Below are 20,102 nucleotides of genomic sequence, written 5' to 3'. Positions count from 1 at the left end.
CTACTGTTGGTGTCAGAAGGAATATTGTGTATTTGGAAGTTTCATCAAAACTTTGTATTCTCCCACAATATTGCTTTGGTATGAAAAAGAAATACGTATTAGCCAGAATTAGATCTTCTTGCTACAAAACTTATTTTTTTTTAAGAACACAGAAGACATATTTTCTTTCTATTCACCCTAATTATTAAACTAGGTAAATATTTCTGCTTTTCCACTATGACATTTTAATGGTCACTTATTCTGGTTTCTCTCTATAATGCTAAGTTCATATTAATAAGATAAATATTAAGGTTCATATAAATAAGATTTTTCTTTGGTCTCTGTTGAATGTATTGGATCAGTTTTGAATACATATCAGGTAATGCATGGGAGGGCTTTTCTTGGTTTTTAATTTCCTTCTTTGTTTCCCCCCACCCCCCTCCCAATAAGCTAATGAATAGCTGTTTTAAAGTTCTGGTTGTGGAGGCTAAGAACTATTTGTTTATTTTTCTCAAAGAGAAGACAAAAATCTTGTTTTCCCTTGTTTTATTTTCTCTCTGAAGTTACAGAAGCATGTTGCCTTCATTTCTATGATTTTCAGTATATCGCTACAACTCAATAACATGCAGAAGCAGCAATTCTAGAAACTGTGTTAATGAAGTAAAACAGGATTTACTATAATCTATTGATATGTCACTATGGCATTTTCTGATATTGATTTTTCCAATGTAATTAACACAGGTGAAAAGAGAGGTACTGCGGAATCAACAAAATGTCCAGATTTTATTTGTGATCCAGAAACATGAGATTTTTTTCTTTCCAATGGTTACATTTAGAAATGGCCAAGAAGAAGAATAGTCAGACTTCAAATTATAGTTTTTTAAGCAGTTTTTGGAACCATTTTTTCCAACCCATCCTGTAATCTACGTCACGGCACAGATTTTTTAGTTGACAATGGGGCTCTGGAGGGTTTATAATTTCAAGATCTTAGTCTTGGCAAAGCAAGCCCAAATATATTAAATAAACAACTGTATTTTAGTGCTTATTGAGATGCCTCTTAGCTAGATTATTGTGTAGCTTCTTAAGTGTAACTCCCATTAGATCTAATCTCCATAGAAAGCAATCCATCATAAACAAACACAGAGGGACAGGCCATAGCCATAACAAAAGAACAGAGTTTTGTTTTGTTTCATTTTGGTTTTTTTCCCACTGTTCTCACAGTGGTTTTTTTCCCACTGTTCTCACAGTGGTTTTCAAATCTTTCTTTATTTTCATTTTGTTTTATCAAGATTGATCAGAGACCCTGATGGCAAGTCAAAATTAAGAGGATTGATCTCAGGTTGAAATAAGATAGAATTAGAAATGGGTAAAGCATAATGTATTTAAAAGGGACTTTAACTAACTCCAATTCCCAAGTCTTTTGTCAGTTTACTTAATTGCTTTTGGTATGTTATTGTAAATTGCTTTTCCTATGCATTTTGGTGGGGCAAAATTTGGTTTCATTTATTTTTAATAATTTTAAAAGGTGGTATATAAGAAATTCAACTTATATTGACAAGTGAGAAGACAGCTCTCAAACTTGATCATTGCCTTTGGACAAGAGTAAAGAGATCAGTTCTTGCATGGCTTTCTATTCCTCAAGTTTTTATCCTTGATGAACTAACTCTCTTACTTGCTCTAACTTCAGACCCTTCCACTAAAATATTCTTAGTCACCTGTCACTTCTTTCTGCTATTCCATACTTTTCCCACCAGATGGTGGGCAATAAAAGCAGGAAACAGAAGCCTATCTGCTACTGTATACTTAAAAGGAATCAAACAAAATTAAATAAAGTGCAACTGTGAAGCAATTCCCCATATGCTGGTCTGCTTTTTATGCTTACAACTAAAAGACAGCACTGGAAGAGATCTGGTCAGTGCTTGCAGGTAGTTGATTAATGGCATAGTAAGGCCAACATGAGCATATGCTACATATGCTATTGCCTATTGAAAAGATGCTATTGTGTCTCCTGTTCTGTTGTTCTCTAGTTGTAAACAAAACTAATTATTATCAGGATATGCATTTTCTGTCAATTCCTTTAAGGAAAAACATTTATTCCACTTATCCTGCTGTAACCAGATAAATGGAATTGTCTCCCCAATGTGTAAATTTCTTCTCCTGCCTTGTTAGTGCTGTCTTGTACATGAAGTACTCATTTAGTTGCAAAAACCAATTATCATCCCTGTCTGGATACATTAAGAATTTTCCTACATGACTTTTTCTCTCTATCACATTTTAAGCAACAGTGTACATGAATTATTCATATTGCCCATCTTGCAGGCAGGTTTTTTTATTATTAAATTCGATCATAATAATAGTTATTACCACAGTCATGGCAGTTTTATGAGTATGCTTCAATGCCATTACCTGGAAAGTTTTCAATCAAGACATATAAAAGATGCAAATCAATTTCCATAATAAAATTAAACTGTACCATCTACTCTTTCATCCTTGCAATAGTGTTGATTGACAATTTCTCCCTGATAGTTGCAGCTGATAACTTGCAGGCAAACTAATGGGAAATGCCAGATTCTTTTACTCTAATATCCTAAGAAATTCAGGATTTTTCCTATCTTGTCAGTATTTAATGCTCATGTCTTCATGCAAACACTGTTTAAGATGCAAACATTCAGTTTACAAATATTCCTCCCAAACAAGAGAATTATTTCTCTCTGGCAATATAAGATTTGCCTTTTACTAACCAAAGGCTGTGCTGAACAAATAAAAATATTTAATGAATTTTGGGAACAAATTAAACATTTTTTATGTTCTGAGTAGTGCTGTTCTCCACAAAGAGGTCTTTTTCCAAGGAGGATGTTTTCCAGGTGATTCTCCTAACTTCATGCTGCACTTTATTTTATCTTTCTCTCTTACTTGTTTTAGCACTGCTTTAGCACAGACTTTAATGACCACCTGATGGTTCTTCTTTGATCCCTTTCTCTGTAAGCACTTGATAACTTGTTCCTACTTCCTTGTTTGTTTGCCACTTCTCTTTCTCTGTTTGCTCCCCATTTATCATTTCCTTGTGCTTTAGATCAAAGGTGCTGTCTAAATAAAACATAAAATGCAATGTCCACTGGTGCTAGTATTAACTGCTATATAATTTTGCCTTTACTCTGGACCTGGATTAAATCTTATTCAAAATTTCAAATCTTGTCTTCAGAGCCATTTACATCAATTGCAAGGCACAGCAATGCATTCATATTCAGGAAGTTACTTTGAAATGATACTGGAGTAATTAAGGTGAGAATATAAACAGCATTAATAGGGATAAATGTGTCTTCTCTCTTCAATTAGGAAGTGAGACCAAACAATACAAAACATCAATCAACCCTAATACCTTGGGATAATAAGTGATCACCATTTAGAATCAAGAAAAAAACTATTTTCACTATACCGATTCAGACAATTCTATGCATTATGTAAAGGTTAATGTTCCCACTCAAGTTTCTGGGTGGCGTCTGTTCAGACTCCTGGAGTAGAGACACTCTTGCTCCATTCCAATATAAAATCCTTATACTCCTATGAACTTCCTCTTTCATGCTCAGAAACACTTAAAAAGATAGATTACATCACACTTCAAGAAAATAAATCATGCAAGACTGCTCTGATGTCTGTTATGCAATTCAATTTATTACAGCAAGGCTTCAGAATTAATGAGTGTATTACAATTTTTCCCATAAGCAATTTTTTATTTCTGCTAAGGTCATGTTAGGACTATTATTGTTATTTTTGAAGATGCATGATGAAAAATTAAATAAACTGCACATTTTCTATATAAATTTTCTATTTTCAAATCTACTTAGGTGTTGTCTAGATTGCCATTTAAATTATTCACTAGTTTCACCTGCTTATTATGGCATCTGTCAAAATCAATTTCTGCTGAGAAATAATTTCTTTCTTCATCTGCAACATATCCTGAGAAATTTATTGATTTTTATCCAACCAGTGTATAGCTAAGTATTAGTCATCTGTAACAGAACTTCAGTTTCTACATTCACACTTCTCCCTTCCCATGACCATTTTACTGGTTAGAATAATAAATTATTCCATCAAGTTTTCAAAAATTATTCTAACTCTGAATATAGTGTTTGGAATTGATAGTAGCACAGTAGCCCATGTGTAAAATATGCAGTTCATGTGTACAACGAGATGTTAGAACAAATGCTGTCATTACTGCTTTGGGATAAACTGCTTTCTATGCCACAGATCACTAGAAATTCCTGGAGGAGTTAGCATTTTCCACAGAGCTGGAAGTTCATTTGGAATTTGGTTCTCTTTGCCTTTGAGATAAAGAAGCCCCTTGCAAATAACAGAAGAATATTGCAATCTACTAGCAGCTTATGTTCCTTACGTTTAGATTTTGAAGCTATTCTTTTATGCTGCCTGAATGCAATATGGAAAACAAAAATATCCAAGAGACACCTTTTCAGTCTCTCCACCCAACCTGATATGCTCAAAGCTCTTTTTCATACTGCAAAAGTACAGTACATTCATCCTTCATTGCCTCATCTCAAACACACAAACTCTCCTGGTTGTGTCATAAAACATCCAAAATGGTACCAGTGGTTATCAGAAGTAAGTAGTCATGGGTCAGCCAAATTATTTTCTGTCCTTATCCACATTGTTCCATCTCCATCAGAAATCTGTCAAGTCCATGTTTGTTATTGAAAGCTTTGCAAATATGCCAGTCAGAAATCATTGGTAATTTACTTTTCTTCTTAAATGAATTTGCTCATTTCCTGCTAGGAAACTTAAATTTAAATGAAATCAATGATTTTCCCATCACTTTCTTAACTATGTTGTCAGAGAAAGGAAAAGTTTGAAGAATGCATGGGGGAGGATTTTTTATAATATGCAGTGACTTCAGCATCTGTGTTGCCACCACACATCCCTTACACAGTTCCAACAGGTACAGTGCATTACCCTGTTACATTTTGGTTCTCAAGAGGCCTTGTTATGTTCACTTTAATCACATTGTCCATAAGAGACTTGTCCATATCTATCTATCTATTTGACCATCCTTGTACCTATCTGAAGCCAGATAGATGCCTAAATAAAAGGTAAGGTTTGTCACAATATGAAAATTCAACACAGGAAAGGTAACTTAATTATTTAGAAATTTATTTCTTTGGAAAAATAAGAAGTAGAAAGAAGCTAGCCATATTTGTGACATTGGATTCTAATGAAATAGTTCTACTACTGTCCTAAATTGTGCTGACTTAGTTAAAATGCTGTAATTACAGAAAGAATGTTCTTCTAAATGGAATTGCCTTGAGTTCAAAATTGGATTTTAAATTGTATTATTCTAATGTAATATTTTATTCATTGTTTGGTAAAAGATAACTTGAGATCACACATGTTTTTTGAGGCTCTGCCTTAGTCTTCAAAGTCAGCAACCATTTTCCATGGCCCAGTTTCTAACTACTGTCCTATAAATTCTTACACACCAGGTAAGGAAAAATGTGAGAAGACTAAATAGTCTGCTCAGGAATTCATTTCTATATTGTGGTTTACCTATATGGGCTTTTTCTCCCATAATGGCATTGAATATATTCATCTTAAGTTTCATATTTGCAGCTGAAGTCCCTTTGACTGACCTATTGTAATTGAGATTCCAAGCAGATAGAGACCTCCTGTGCTTGCTTGTCTGAACCATTCCTTCTGATCCTGCTTCTCCCTATTTCCAAATCATTATTTCACTTTTTCTATTAAAACTTGATATGACTAACAATATAGTTTTCAGAACTAGACTCATTTCTCATGAATGACAGATATCTCTTTATTTCTGCTATGAATATTGTAAAAGAGGAAAAAAAATTAGAGATCTTGAAGTAGTTGCATGATATCAAAAAATGCACTGTGCTTTATAATAGTAATGCTTTATAGTTATCCATCAGTCTTCAAACATTAATCAATTTTAAGTTATTACAAGGTTTATAATAGAATATATCATTTGTTCTTCTCTTATCTTCCCTGGAATTCATTCAAGTAGATTTTTTTTTTTTTAATTTAAACTCTCTAACAGCTATTCTTTTGCTCTGACTTAATAACCAGAAAGGTCTGCCCTCATCTTAAAATAGAGTGACAATGGTTATGTCTTCCTGCTCTTACCATCCATTTCATTGTTCCATTTTTTTAAGTGGAATAGACCACACCTTTTGATAGGTATCAAAGGAAAGCCTCAGAGAAATATTTTTGAAGATTAAAGGGTTGGAATTACAAATGAGTAGATGTAGTTTGATTTAATAAACCTGGTCTGAGGGAAAGAGTTTGAGTCCCAAGCAGTGCCATATCCTAAGAAAATCCTTTACAGCCAGCTGGGGCAAAGCAAAAGAAAATGCTGAATTTGAGCTTTGAATATAAGCACTCAGCTTTGAGGCTGCAACTCAAACCAGTCCCACATTTGATCTAATACAAATCTTACATTACTATTTGGAAGACAAAGTGTTCATAGATGGAGAAAATCTGGCACTAGGTCATTGGTTGTGTGCTTTTTTTTTGGTGTGGAGGTAGAAGCTAGAAGAAAATGGAAAGAGTAAAGGTCTGGGTAAAAGAGCAGGTGTAGAGGGTGTCTCAGTCTGGATATTATGCAATGAAATGCACACTAGTTATGTGAGTAATCAACATCATTTTATTGCTGTGAAGTGGGGTTATAATGTAGAGGAGTAACTTCATTAATTACTGTAATAAGCTGGATTTTATATGTTTGCAAAAATAAATATCCTATTTAGTATAAATTTTGCAAATCTCAGATGATCAGTTACCTCTAGAGCCATCCAGGGATTTCCAACTCTCAGCACTGCATGGGATCACCTCAATCACCACTGCTTAAACACTGATCTTTGGAACCTATACTTGTATCTGCCATGAAAACTAAAAATGCCAGTGTTTCTGCTGATAAAATTGCTAAAGACAGCTTCTGAAGCTAGATTAGCTAGCACCTGAGCACAAACAGGTATTTCACCCTCATTGTTTCAACTTGGGTGCTGTTTGTGAGGCTTGACCTAGTAGGAGTGATCAGGGTAAGCCAGATGGATTTCATGTTGCAGCCAGTACAGCCAAGGCAAGATGTTTCAAGGCTGGATGGTTTATGAACATGATTTACACAGGAGCCCCATGGAATAATCACTTATATAAGGCATTTGTGGCATTTACTTCTAAGTCTCTTGCTGCTTGATTTAAACAGGTTTTCATAGCTTCTAAGTGCTCCAGTCAGCTGTTTCTGGAGACCTTTTTGTCTGATAAACATCCAGGTACCTGAAGTAGGGTATGCGAGGATTCTGGTGGGAGGGAATGGCAGTGACTGATAATGAAATCTTGCATGGTGTGTTTGCTGGGACTATTTACTCCATTATAAAGACAGGGAGCTGTGTAAAAATTTTTAGCTCTCATTCCAAAACAGGCATGTTTGAGAACATTTCCCATCTTTGGCAGAAAAATTCTCTTCCACAAGTATTAGATGAAGATGTTCTTACAGCTTTTCTTCCCCTTTTACTGGGGGGCAAAAAAAGGATAAATCATATAAGTTCTATTAATAGTTCTTTACTTATTGTCTTCAGGCTTAATTTAAGGTAAATCTCCACCTGAGCCAGTGTCTGAGGCAATAAGTTCTAAGCATATCCAGCTGTCAATAGATTTTGCAAATATATATTTTTTTTCATTTTGTCAATCTTCTTTGAAGAAGGAAAGCAATTAGTTCTTATTTCTTTGTTCATTTACTAAGAAAACTGGGTAATTTTGAGTCCATGTGTTTGGTTTCTAGAATAAGTTCAGCTAATAATGAAATGGGTCTTTTTGTGAGCTTTGATATACTGAAGCATTTGGAGCTTTCTTGGCTTTCTCATTTCACTGCTATGTTGACTTGGTCTTGAGGACATAATGTCCTCATAGAGAAGCACATGATCAAGTTAGGGTATGTATGGGAGATCAATATTAAAAATAATTAGATCCTATTCTAATAATTGTAATTAACATTTTGAAAAATACATGTAAATTCTATAGTTGTTAGTACAAAAATATATTGTTGGTATAAAAAAAAATCTTCCCAAGTTGTTTGAATGCTCTTGTACAGTAAAAGATCATTCTTTTTCAAATAAGAAAATAAGTTTTTTCTTGGGTTCTTTTTATTATTTTTTGACAAAGTTAAAATGCTAAAACTGTTTAAAGAGAGATAGAAAAGAAAAAAAAAGAAATATTGAAAGAATTATCTGACAATGGTCATTAAAAAAGAATGACTTTTCCTAAATGTTGTCTGAATTTATAGTTGTCTTGTAGAATAAAGTGAACAGGTTTTATAGGGCAAGATTTGATAACAAGAGACTGGACTTGTTCATATGTGAGACATTTCAGAATACTGTCTACAACATCTCCACACTTGATGACATGATTGTTTGTTTCATTTACACTGGAAAGAAGGCTTTTTTAAAAATATTTTTGCCCCTGCAGGATGTCATTCTCCATGGGAATTCACAGTTGATGTTTCCAGAATGAAAAGGGGTCCTGCTTTTCTCTCAGCCTCCCCACAGTGTGAAGGTGTGTGGTTTTACACAGGCTTCAGTTCTGCTAGCCCAGTCAAGTGCTGCATGACCTTAAACCTTGACGTTTTAAAAAACACTGCAGCTACTCTGAGGCATCATCTCCCTTGCCTCTCACCCAAAAGAGATGTGAGACATTCTGTTGCTGGGAGCAAAAGAATGATGAAATTCTTTACAGCTCTCAAATAGTTCCAGGACACATAATTTTCTTTATTAATGAAAGGAAAAGGGGTGACTAAGGGGATGACTAATGGTGACTAAAAGGCAGACAATGTGCTATGAATCCTTATGAACTTTCTTGGAGGAAGCAATTGTGCATGTCTCGGGCTCTATTTCCATAGTTACCCCTCTCTTAGACCTATATAAAAACCCTTTTGGGCTGCCAAATGGTAGTAGCATTCAGCATTTCAGTTTACTGAGACTTTAATTCTTGCTTTAGTCAAGTCCCACAGGAAATGTTTGAATTTTGTGGTTTGGATTTGTTTGTTTGTTTGTTTTTAAATATTAATTGAGTTTTTACTAGGACAGCCTGCTGTTCTACAAATCTTGTAAGAGAGTATATTCTCATGAGAACCCTAGCCCAATTCTGTAAAATTCAGGTTTGTACAGTGTAAATATAAAATCCCATGTGTATTCTCTGAAACAGAATAAACTTGTGGTACTCAACTTTGTACTGCAGCAAAGAGTGTTCCAATGAGGATGTTATACTGTAACACAGCAATGGTCAGTCATTTTGAACTCTGTTAAGAGAGAAATTTCTGGTTCCTCAGCATGACTGGTGGGCATTAAAATGTTTTATTAAACACTGTTTAATGACAAATCTGGAGTATTAATATAAACAATAATATTTTTATTTCAGTTAAGTTATTTTTATTCATCAGATTTGGTGAATCTTGAAGATTAAAAAAATATAGGGCATTTGTTATGCTGAGATATTATGAGAAGCTTTATAATAAATTTTTTTTTATTTCAGTTATCCCACTGAATGTGCTTCACTACTTAGTCTGCTATCATTTTGGCTGTAAAATGTGCATGTTCTACCAGTGAACCAAAAGGCAGATATTGCACCATGTTTTTACAAGGTTAAAATTCCAAAGAATTTGCTGAGCATCCATCCCAAGCTAGTTTTAGAGCTCAAGATGGGTTTGTTTTGTTTTGTTTTGTTTTTATGAGGCTGCAAATTAATCTGCAAATTTCTTGAACTTGCTTGGAATACAGTTTTGTTAAAGTTTTCTTGTAGCATCTTGGACTTGTCTGTCTAGAAGGACACCCGAAACGCCACGATTAAAAATGGGGAAAAAAAAAAAAAAAGGCATGGAAAACTGCAGAAAGGCTCTTGAAGCTTGGGGTAAAGAGGGGTTTTTATGGGGCAAAAGGGAGTTTTTGGTTTCTGGTTTGATGTTGAGCTGCCGCATCTTTTTCGGGATCTGCGCGCCCCCTGCGGGCCGCTCCCGCACCCGCAGCCAGCGGAGCGGCCCCGCTCCGGGAGCACCAAAACTGCTCCATCCATTACCAAATTGATTATTGAACCTTAGCAGGCAATATTGAAACAAAAACATTTTCTGCCCGGATACAGACACATTCACAAGGAAAGCGATCATTCTTTGTCCTACCCTGCAGTTTTTTATTAATATATTGATCTTAAACCACGGTAGGTTTCACTGTTCTTGTTTTTTTTTTTTTTTTTTGCTCTAGTCAATTTAATTTGTACTGAATCGGTTTTACATCTGCAGTAAAATATTACTAAAATTTTCTATAAATTTTTATGAAGTGAACATTTTCTTCATCTGCTTTATTAGGTAATTTAAGGAAATCCATCCTGAAACATTTGTGTCTTTTTAAGTGCTCTCTGTTCATTTCACTGGAGTCATAAGTGTCCTCTTATGCTTTTTGTTAAGTATGGTCTGTAGAACTGTGCATTTGTTAAAAGAGGTTTTTTATTTTTTACCTTGTTTATGAGCATTCCTGACTTTCACTCTCACATTTGAGCACATTATTTTAATCCGTGAAGGACAGATAAATGTGAGATGATAGCAGAGCATGTGGTATTTTCCTAACATGGGACAATGCAACTAATTCTCCATTAGCACACAGATTCTCCACCTGTATGCAAATACACACCCATCAAAACCAGTCATTTAATGTCACATTTGAACATATTCTTAGAATCTGTTCTCTAAATCCTTTTGTAATCGCAAAAGAAAGCTGTAAGTCATTCCCATTTCCAACTTTTTTTTAAAATTAAAATAATTACTACACTTGCTTTCTATACCTATAAAATACACTAAAAAAACCCACAAATAACTGTAAAAGATGAAGCTGTAGCTTCCCTGAAGCCTAATAGCTAATCTGAACTTCTCCTGGTTCAGTTTAAGGTCATTTCTCCTTACACTTTCTCTTGAGACATGGTAGAAGGGGCCATTTCCACCTGGCCACACCCTCGATTCAGCAGTTTTGGGGAAGAATGAGGTTTCCCCTGAGTTTCCTCTTCTCCAGACTGAACATCCCCAGATGTTAGCAATATTAGCAACACCACTAATGATCTGCCACAGACATTAGCATCCATTAACAAATCTCCCTTTTGCTTTTCAGACTGATTCAGTTTTGTCACCACTGTAAAAATTTAGCTGTCTTCTTGGTCAGTGTAACCAACATTTTGCTGGTGCTTGGGAAGACACACACCTGTGAACACGACCATGAGCACACACACACGTGCACACACACACACGTTGTAGTGACTTGGTTTGTGTTGATTTGCTTGCCTTTAATTATGAGTATTTTATCAGGCCTCTTTACTAGCACTGTTACAGATTTACTACCACATTTTACAATCAGAACATTTTCAACCTTCATAAACTTAAGTTTAAATTCAGTGACTTCTGTGTTTCAGTAAATTCTTACTAGTTTGACAAGATGAACCCGTAATATTCCTTCAAGTAACTTCTCCCAAAATATGAGTTCCTTAGCAGGCTCTCACATAACCAGCCAGATTTGTTCTTCTGTAAAACACAAGTCTTCCAATGTTTACATCTTTCCTTTTGGATGTTGTGGGTTCTTTTCTTTCTAAATAGTATACATACATATTAAATTTTTATCTTGGACATTGAATGTCTTCAATAGCTGCCTAGTCAGCAACCCTTGACAAAATTAAGCAAGAAACATAAATCATCAAGGATTCAAATAAACTGCTGTCATTATTAGGATTACCATACAGTGACCTGTCTTTCAGTTGAGTTATCTTGGTTGAGAATAAAGGGTGAAATGTCTTAAATCTTTCTTTTTCATTTCTGTTGTTCCAGACACCGCCTAGAGAATCTATTCACTGCTCTGTTCTTCCCCTCAGAGGATTGCCACTGATCCATTTTATGCCAGATATCACATGGGTTTCAAATGTTGTCAAAGGCTTACAAAATCTGTAAAAGGAACTGCTTCACAATGCATGGAGTTACATGGAGCTTAACGATTAAACAGGCACTAGCACAAGGAATGAGACTCATTCAGTTCTGACTAATAACTGAATTACTCACTTTTGCTCTAGGATGTTCCACAGCATGACCTGCCTCTTTTTTAATGGAAATTTTTCCATGGTTTTACTGTTCCCCATAATGTTCTTTCACTGAATCCCTATTAGTAATGTAATACAGCTGCATTCACTTGTCCCCTTCTCTTTTGTGTGATCCATATTATTTAGCATACCTGTAGTGCAAGAAAGAAATCTCTTTTGTTGTTTACCTGGACTGGCAGGAGGTGTCCTTGCCCATGCCGGGGGCATAGACTAGATGAGTTTTAACAGGCTCCTTCCAGACCAAACTATCCTATGATTTATGTCTTATTGGCTCCACATCACACAATTGATCATTTTATCACTCTATATAGCAGAAAAGTCTACCCAGAAATCTGTTTCCCAAACTCTGTTTATGGGAGTCAATATGACTTCAGGCCACTCCAGTTTTAGGTCTCATGCCTTGAAAAATACTATTATTAACATATATTTTCTTTATGGAAAATATGTGTGGACTCATTTGCCATGTACTACACTAGCTTCTTTATTGATAATGATAGTAGATTATTTTAAATTAAAGAATAATTATTTCCTCTCCATATTTTGCACATTATTTTATATTTACATGTATCATACTATAATGTATCTATTTTATGCTCCAAGAGACCTTTTGTTTTAACATCCGAGAAGATAAGAAAGTAATTCTTATTAATGTAACATTGGATTAACACTGGAATAACACTTTCCCATCATGTTTGTTGTGTATTCAAAAGTTACAATTATTATATAAAAGTTACATTACAATTATTAACCACAAGATGGCTCAATAGGAGAGGGAAATGTAGTTTTTTACATCACAAAAACTATATCATTTCTGCATTTTGAAACAACATAATCTCGGCTCCTCAGACACCAGGATTGAATGCATCCAGTTCACCCCATTATTACAACACAAAAAAACTGTATAGTTTCCTTCACTATAAAGTTTAAAAATGCAATATCTTTTCAGATCTGAGGAAAAACCAAACAAGAATGATGGAAGGATTCAAACTTTTAAGTGCAAAAATTCATTGAAAAACTGCTTCATGTTGCAGAGACTGAATAAGTCCTCAGTCATCATCAATAAAATATTTTTAGTTATTCTATATGAATCAGGCTTATACTCTTATTAATGTGACATAAATTGCAAATACATAGAGTTCTGATCATTTAGTTGTCATTAAGACATAAACAATGTTCATCCTTCTCATTTTTTTCTTTACTACAACTTTGCCAGTTATCCATGATTTTACTTCAGATGCAGTTGCATGCAGAATCACTTAATATCAATATAGAATACAATTTTCCATTCGTCACTTACAGAATAGATGCTTAGAAACTCTTTCGGTTGAAAAGGGACTTCTTCAAACTCATGCATAATGCTGAAGAGGTTTTTGACCATTTCTTAATGACTGAAGCAAAATCATCACAAAGGAAATAGAACCATCTTTTTTGGAGCAGCTAATTTCTCTAAAAATGAGATCCAGAAGTATCAGCTCTTGCATTGTATTTTATTAAGATTAATAGGGAGCACCAGTATTTTCCCTTAAGAAGAACTAGACTGATTCACTGGGAAGATGTTTGTGGATAACCTGGGAGATGCATATTATGCCTACTCCCACACTGGTAAGTCCTAAGACCATTCACACATGGCACACATGTTCCAGGTGTGCCCTTTGCCCCCAAAATGTTGGAAAGCAAGTTGCCAGACAGCATGCCCCAGTGTTGATTTCATGTTAATCCATTGTTCCTGTGCAAAACACTGCAAGCACTCTGGAGAACCCTTTGGTCAACGCTGAAACATTTCTAGCAGGTAGCCCTCCAAAACCTCTGTGAGAGCATGGATCACATGACAGTGTGGCTCTTGAAGCAAGAATAATCTCTGCTCCTTGGTTATTGAAGATTATAGATATATATGTAGGAATGAACTGAGTATGTCAGAAGGAATATGCTTAAATGTTGATGTTTTTTCTAGAGTGAAGTAGTAACTGCAATGAAAAAATGAAAAAGCATCGCTTCCCAAGGATAAAAGAACAAGGAATGGTAATGAAGGAGTGAGATCATACACTCCTCATCTCTTTAAGGTTTGCCTGCTTTCCCCCTCACTCTTACACCAAAGTCCTTTCATGTCCCCTCAGAGTTTCAAAGCTCTCTTTGACCTTTCCTGTATACTAACTGATGCCCTTGCCTGCACACCCTTTGGGAAACCTCCTTCTCCTGTAGTGTGCATACTGCTCTTGCACTTTGGTGAGGGTAGCTAGACTTGGAGAAGGCCGGGAATGTGATTCTACATTCAACTCATGAGGAAGGGGAGAAGAAAGTGAGAAGAATATATTTGCTTTCTGCCCACTGAAGAGTTCCCAGGGAGTAGTAGAAAGGGAAGGAAGTGTCATGGGAACTTTGTGAGTAGCAGCTGCAGCTCAAGAGGGGGAAAAATTGAAAAAGGTTATGGAAAAAGTAGGCAGAAGAGAGCTGGCTGATTAAATCCTGGAGTTACGGAAATCAACCCTTTCATCATCTGAGTTACTTTTTCCTTCAACATCTGGCTCACCAGCTGCTGGGAGCACAGTTTTACAGCACTAAAGAGCCAGAAAGTCTCCAGAAAGCATTTTAGCATCTCCCACCACCTCTACAGAGTATCCTGTGCCTCTGTCAATCTGCTTTCTAGACACTGAAATTCCTGTCAAACTGCAAGGTGCTGAGTGTTCTGCTACCAGCTCCACAGACTACTCCTCTCTTTCTTTTGTGGTTGGATTTTTTTCCAGGACCATCTGACCAGACACCAAGCAGAACAATTGTCTGATCAAGTCCTGCACCTGATCAACTCTATTTGCCTGTGGGATTGTTCTCTTCTCTCTGTGTCTGACATTTGTGATACCTCTAGTTAGACTAGCTGGGAGAATAGGACAAGAATTGTGCACCAGCTACTGGAGACACTTTGTATTTGTGTGTGTGTGACTAACAAACTTCAGGTTGGTCTTGCTGGAGTTTAGGCTTAGGGCTTTAGGGGCTGGATACTGAGGGCAGCATATATTTCCGACAGATACCAGAGTCTCAAATAAAATCTCCTGGTGAGCTCTGAATGTCATCAGCCACAAGACAGAGAAGAATTGGGCAATTTGTTCTGTTCATTCTTACATAAGTATATCCATACTTGTGTATATGCGATGCCTGTGCAAGAACTCTAGTCCTGTCTGTGTTTATCTCTAAATGGTTGAACATGCTTTTGTGTAACAGAGGATGCAGAAAGAGAGCTGCTGGCACAGACCTTGCAAGAATGCTGTAAGATGCAGCTTTGCAGGTGTTTTCTGCAGAGGTTTCTCATGTTTTCCAGCCCTGGCACGTCACTTCAGGAGTGTGAATGCAAGTTATTCCTCCAGCCAAAGACCTCTCAAGTGCTCAAGGAACAAGTGTGCACCTTCAAAGCATGACTTCAAGGATGCTGCCATCATTGTACTGAGTTTTGTGCTGTGTACGTGGAAACAGTCATCTTTCACACACAGATGTTAACAACCCCTCATACTGCCAAAGGCCCCTTTTCCTAGAATTTTCTGAACAATGAAGTGAATAACGTCAATGTGGCAAAAATATATGGAAAAAAATTAATCATTTTAAATGTTATTAAAAGTTCTTCTGAACATTAAGTTGTTCAGTAAGATCAGGGGAGTTCAGACAACAGCAGAAATGGATGAGAGAGGAGCAAAAGAGTCAGAAGAATGATCTGAAGTCTGGCAGCAGAGAGCAAGCAGAAAGACTTTCACAGCCTCTGTCCCTCTATATTGCTTTAGAAATATTCCAGCTTGTTGTGAGCTCTCGAGATTGATTAGGAGCCGTCTGCTGCTCACTTCAGAGGGTCTTGCGGGAGCATGAGTCACACTGGCTGAGAGTCTTTTGGAGCACAACTCATAGTTTAGTTCCCCATTGAGAGAATTTAGTTCTTCAGCATTAAAATCACCCTGAAAGTCAGCCGTGTCCCCAAGTAAATATAGACTGTCAGGGCTTCAAAATCAAGCTGCTACTCTGAGCCAAGTTGCTAATGAAGGCACAATCTAATGCAGTTTATTCTTTCCCTCTAGAACTAGTGGGGCCAGTGTCTGTCACCTTTAAGGAAGCAACACATCAGCTGATGAAGAAAAATGATAGCATAAAATGTGCAAGGGCAAGAAGCAGCTGCATATCTATTCCTTCCGTCAGCAATGACTCACAGCAGCGCCTCGAGCGAGCGGTGCGTGGGCACCACCATCCTGCCACACGAAGCAGAGACACGCAGGAGACAGACTTCCTCATGAGTTTCCAGCCTCCTTACCTTTGTCATCAGAGGATGGCTCCATACATATTTCATGAGCTTGGATATTGTCTTTTCTAGCTAAGTAAAAATAACTTGCACACTCTGGTTAGACAATGAAAAAGTGAAATCAGTCCCCTTTAAATATATTTTCTTGCAGCCATTACTTGAATATTGACTTTTAGTGAGCTCTTCCAGAACAGTACATTTTGATCTGCCTGTGCTTAACTGCCATGACTGAGGTACAATACATTTAAACCCCAGATTTATCTAATTAAATGGGGTATATATATTTTTATAGGATGTAATCTCTTGAAGTTGAAAAAGGTCATACATTCAGAAAAGCTCAGAGGAACTTGTTCTAAATTATAGACATTACAACTTAATAACTTAATAATATGAATTATTTTAATTTATATTAAAATAGTAAAATAAACTTGTTTGGTATTTCAAACAGCTTTTAAAGGCCTTTAAAGAATCATAATTTTCTAATCTAGATGCTTGTAGATAGTTTTCAACTTTGAACTATAACAATTACTGAAATAAATGGTCAGGTGTAATTGTTTATTGGAAAGCTTTACAATTTATTTACTTCAATTATATAAAAGTTCTCACTTTTCATGCCTCAAAACACAAACTCTCATCTTTCAGATACCATTAGAGCAATATATATGTAATACTCAAGATACCTCTGCTTCATCCATCCATAGTTTTTAAATGCATGTTCGTACCTGGAAACCATCATCTCTAACAAAGGGAAAATAAACATTTTAAGTAACTAACTACATAAATAAACCAAGCAGAAAGCCAAAATATTTACAATGTAATCTAATGGTAATTTTAATTACACTGTCCAAAAGGAGAAATCAAGAATTTTTTTTTAATAAGATGATGAAAAAATATTAAAATCCAATACAGTCAAAAAAATATTGCTGGCATAGTTAGGGCTATGATTTCGGTTAGTTGATTAGTGTCTTGGGTCAAATTTATAGTTAGAGCTCTGCTCAAGGAAACCTCATAGCTGTTTTGAATTTTATGTGCTCAGAGAAGCAAGACTTCATAGGTCATTATGTCCTTGAATGCATCCAGAGCAGCAAAGGCAAAAAAGCTGGTGCAAGGGCTAAAAGAAATGGCTGAGAACTCTGAGTTTGCCTAATTTGGAGAGAAGAAGGCTGAGCGGGACCTCACTGCTCTCTTCAGCTTCCTGAGGATGTGATGTCGAGGTGCTTATCTCTTCTCCCTGAAATCTCTTGACAGGACACATGCAAATGGTTCAAAGATGCACCAGAGGAATTTTAGACTGGACAATGGGAAGCATTTCTTTACCAAGAGGGCGGTCAAATGCTGGAACAGGCTCCCTAGGGAGGTGGTCAATGCCTCAAGCTCAAGCTCAGCTTTTACTTTTCTAACCCCCACCACTGCATGCCCTGACAATGCTCTTGAAGTTCACAATGGGTATCTGTCCATATTTCCACCTCTGGTGCACCTCTCTTTTGGTTTTGAGCAGGCTCAGAAGCTCACAAGTGGTCACTTGCTCTGGCTACTTCCCTTACCTCTAAAGGGGATGAACTTTTCCGTGCTTCCAGGAGCACACACTTGAAAAATTCCCAGCATGCACTGGCATTTTAATTTTCCATGAAAGTTTCCCATGGAATCTTTCCCAGAACTGAAGTTTGTTCTTCTAAAATCTAAAACCTTTTTCTTAGTACTTACCTGCAGTGTGCTTAGCAGGATCCCAAAATCCACAATATTTTTTATCTTTGGATCCAAGACTATTGAAGTATTAAGAGCATTATATATTCAAAAATTTTAAATTCTCTGCTTATTTTGTATTATATATTTGTTTTTATTTATGAAGGTTGCAAATCTAGGGACTGCTTAGCTGGAATAGCAAGCTCCAGGGAGATATGATCAATGGATATAAATATTTGGTGGGAGGAAATTAAGGAGTCATGGTCTTCTGAATAGTGTTCTGAATGGTATTCTGAATAGGACAAAAGGCAACTAGAACAAATTAAAACTCATGAAAATCCATCAGAACACAACAACACTGGTTTTTTTTTATGAGACTTGTCAAACATGGGATCATGTTGCCTGGCTGGACGTGACGCTGGGGGTTCTGCTCTACTTGGCTCTGACTGAGCAGGAGGGTTGGACTAGGTATAATCAAAAGGTCCTTTCTGATATAGAGGATTCTCTGATGCTGTGATTCTGAGATATATTTCCCTCCTTCTTTGAGAATTTGCCAGTACACTATCTGAAAGAAGGTCTCTAGTGTGCTGGTTTTGGCTGGGATAGAGTTGATTTTCTTCACCATGGATAGTATGAGATTAATTTTGGACAGCTTTGTCTAGGAGGTTTTAAAGGATAATTTTCATATTTTGCCTCAAGTCAGTGACAACAGTTCAGCCAATAATAAGCACTTTAAAAAATCAAATTCATTGTATAACAACTAAACAATTATGAACTGGTTTTTAATGAAAATGTATTCAAAATTATTTTCAGGTTTTTAATGATCGAAAGACAATTATTCATAACTCCTGTAATTCAACTATCTTTCAGTTCAAGACAAAAAAAAAATTTGTATAGGAAAGGTATAGTTTCTTAGTCATAAAAAATAATATCTGTCAGGGTATGTTTTGTACCATATTCACCCTCATTTTTCTACTGTTTGAATGGTTAGTAATTGGAAATATTCAGAAGCACATTTAAATAGAAAATGTAATGCCTCACAGATGTTTAGCTGTTGGTGTTTTTCTCTTTTAGTTTTGGGCTGGGTTTTTTTTTTTTTTTTCCTTTTTCTCTTTTGGCTACTCCACTTATCTAGTTTTATTCCTTCTTTCCTGAGTTAGCATAACTCTTATGCATGGTGTACGAAGTATATTGTTTGGTTAAAATTTACTTGCAAAGTGTAGAGCTAAATGAATTCCAAAGGATGTAAACAACAGATTTGCTATGGTTCCGCAGAAACTAATTTTGTTTTTCTCTTACAAATGTTACCATAATACCAGCAACACAATTAGCATATTCCCAATTGTAGTGTTTTTATCAGTTAGAAGTGAATCATATATATTCCAGCCTAGTTTAACACAGTTGCTGATTTCCAAGGACTATGAGCTAATCTCTAACTCATTAAAAAATTGTAAAGCATGAGGAATAAATGAAATTAATTTGAAGTATTCATCCATGAATTCTTAATTGCTTTAGCTTGACTAAAGCCTGGCTGGTATCTAAATGAGCTTAAAAACAGGCTTTTACCAAGATCTATCAGCCAGAGTTAATTTTTGACCCCCTTCGTGCCACAGGTCTGGAAATTTTGCTGGGAGGTACTTGGCTCCCTGCCCAAGAGCTGATCAGCTGGGTCCTGAACCAGAAATAGGAGAAACAGAATAAGCATCATATGAGCAGTAGAAGCATACAGCCAAGCAGGGTCTTTCAACAGCAGAGCCTGTTATCTTGAGAAAGTAATTTCAGATATGAAAGGTGCATAGCAGTAGACATGCAAAAATTTCCCATGGCTTGGAAAGTTCTTGTTTATGACTTTTGAATGGTAAAATGCAGATTTCTCTTTTCAGCTGGAGAACCTCTAGAATCATACACTGTTGATATGCAGAAAACAAAAAGATTTTTGATATCAAAGTATTCTACTTTGGCATTCTCTGTTTTTCATAAAATTGGTGCTTGATTACAGTTCAGAGCAGAAAGCTAAAATAAAATTAAA

General features: G+C 36.0%; 1 long non-coding RNA gene across 6 annotated transcripts in view; it reads left to right on the top strand.

The window, feature by feature from the left end:
• LOC146767920 (uncharacterized) overlaps nucleotides 1-19,176 on the top strand; it is a 124,688-nt gene extending 105,512 nt beyond the window's left edge. For 5 of the 6 annotated variants that reach the window (XR_014953794.1, XR_014953792.1, XR_014953790.1 and 2 more), the window contains one exon: nucleotides 14,072-19,176. This is a non-coding gene — a long non-coding RNA (uncharacterized LOC146767920). The remainder of the gene's footprint in view (nucleotides 1-14,071) is intronic. The other variant, XR_014953793.1, reaches the window with a different exon arrangement.
• Nucleotides 19,177-20,102: the final 926 nt, after the last annotated feature.

The sequence above is a fragment of the Lonchura striata genome, chromosome 3 (genome assembly GCF_050655825.1).
Source record: "Lonchura striata isolate lonStrDom1 chromosome 3, ASM5065582v1, whole genome shotgun sequence".
Taxonomy (NCBI): domain Eukaryota; kingdom Metazoa; phylum Chordata; class Aves; order Passeriformes; family Estrildidae; genus Lonchura; species Lonchura striata.
This window is presented reverse-complemented; position numbering and strand designations above follow the sequence as displayed.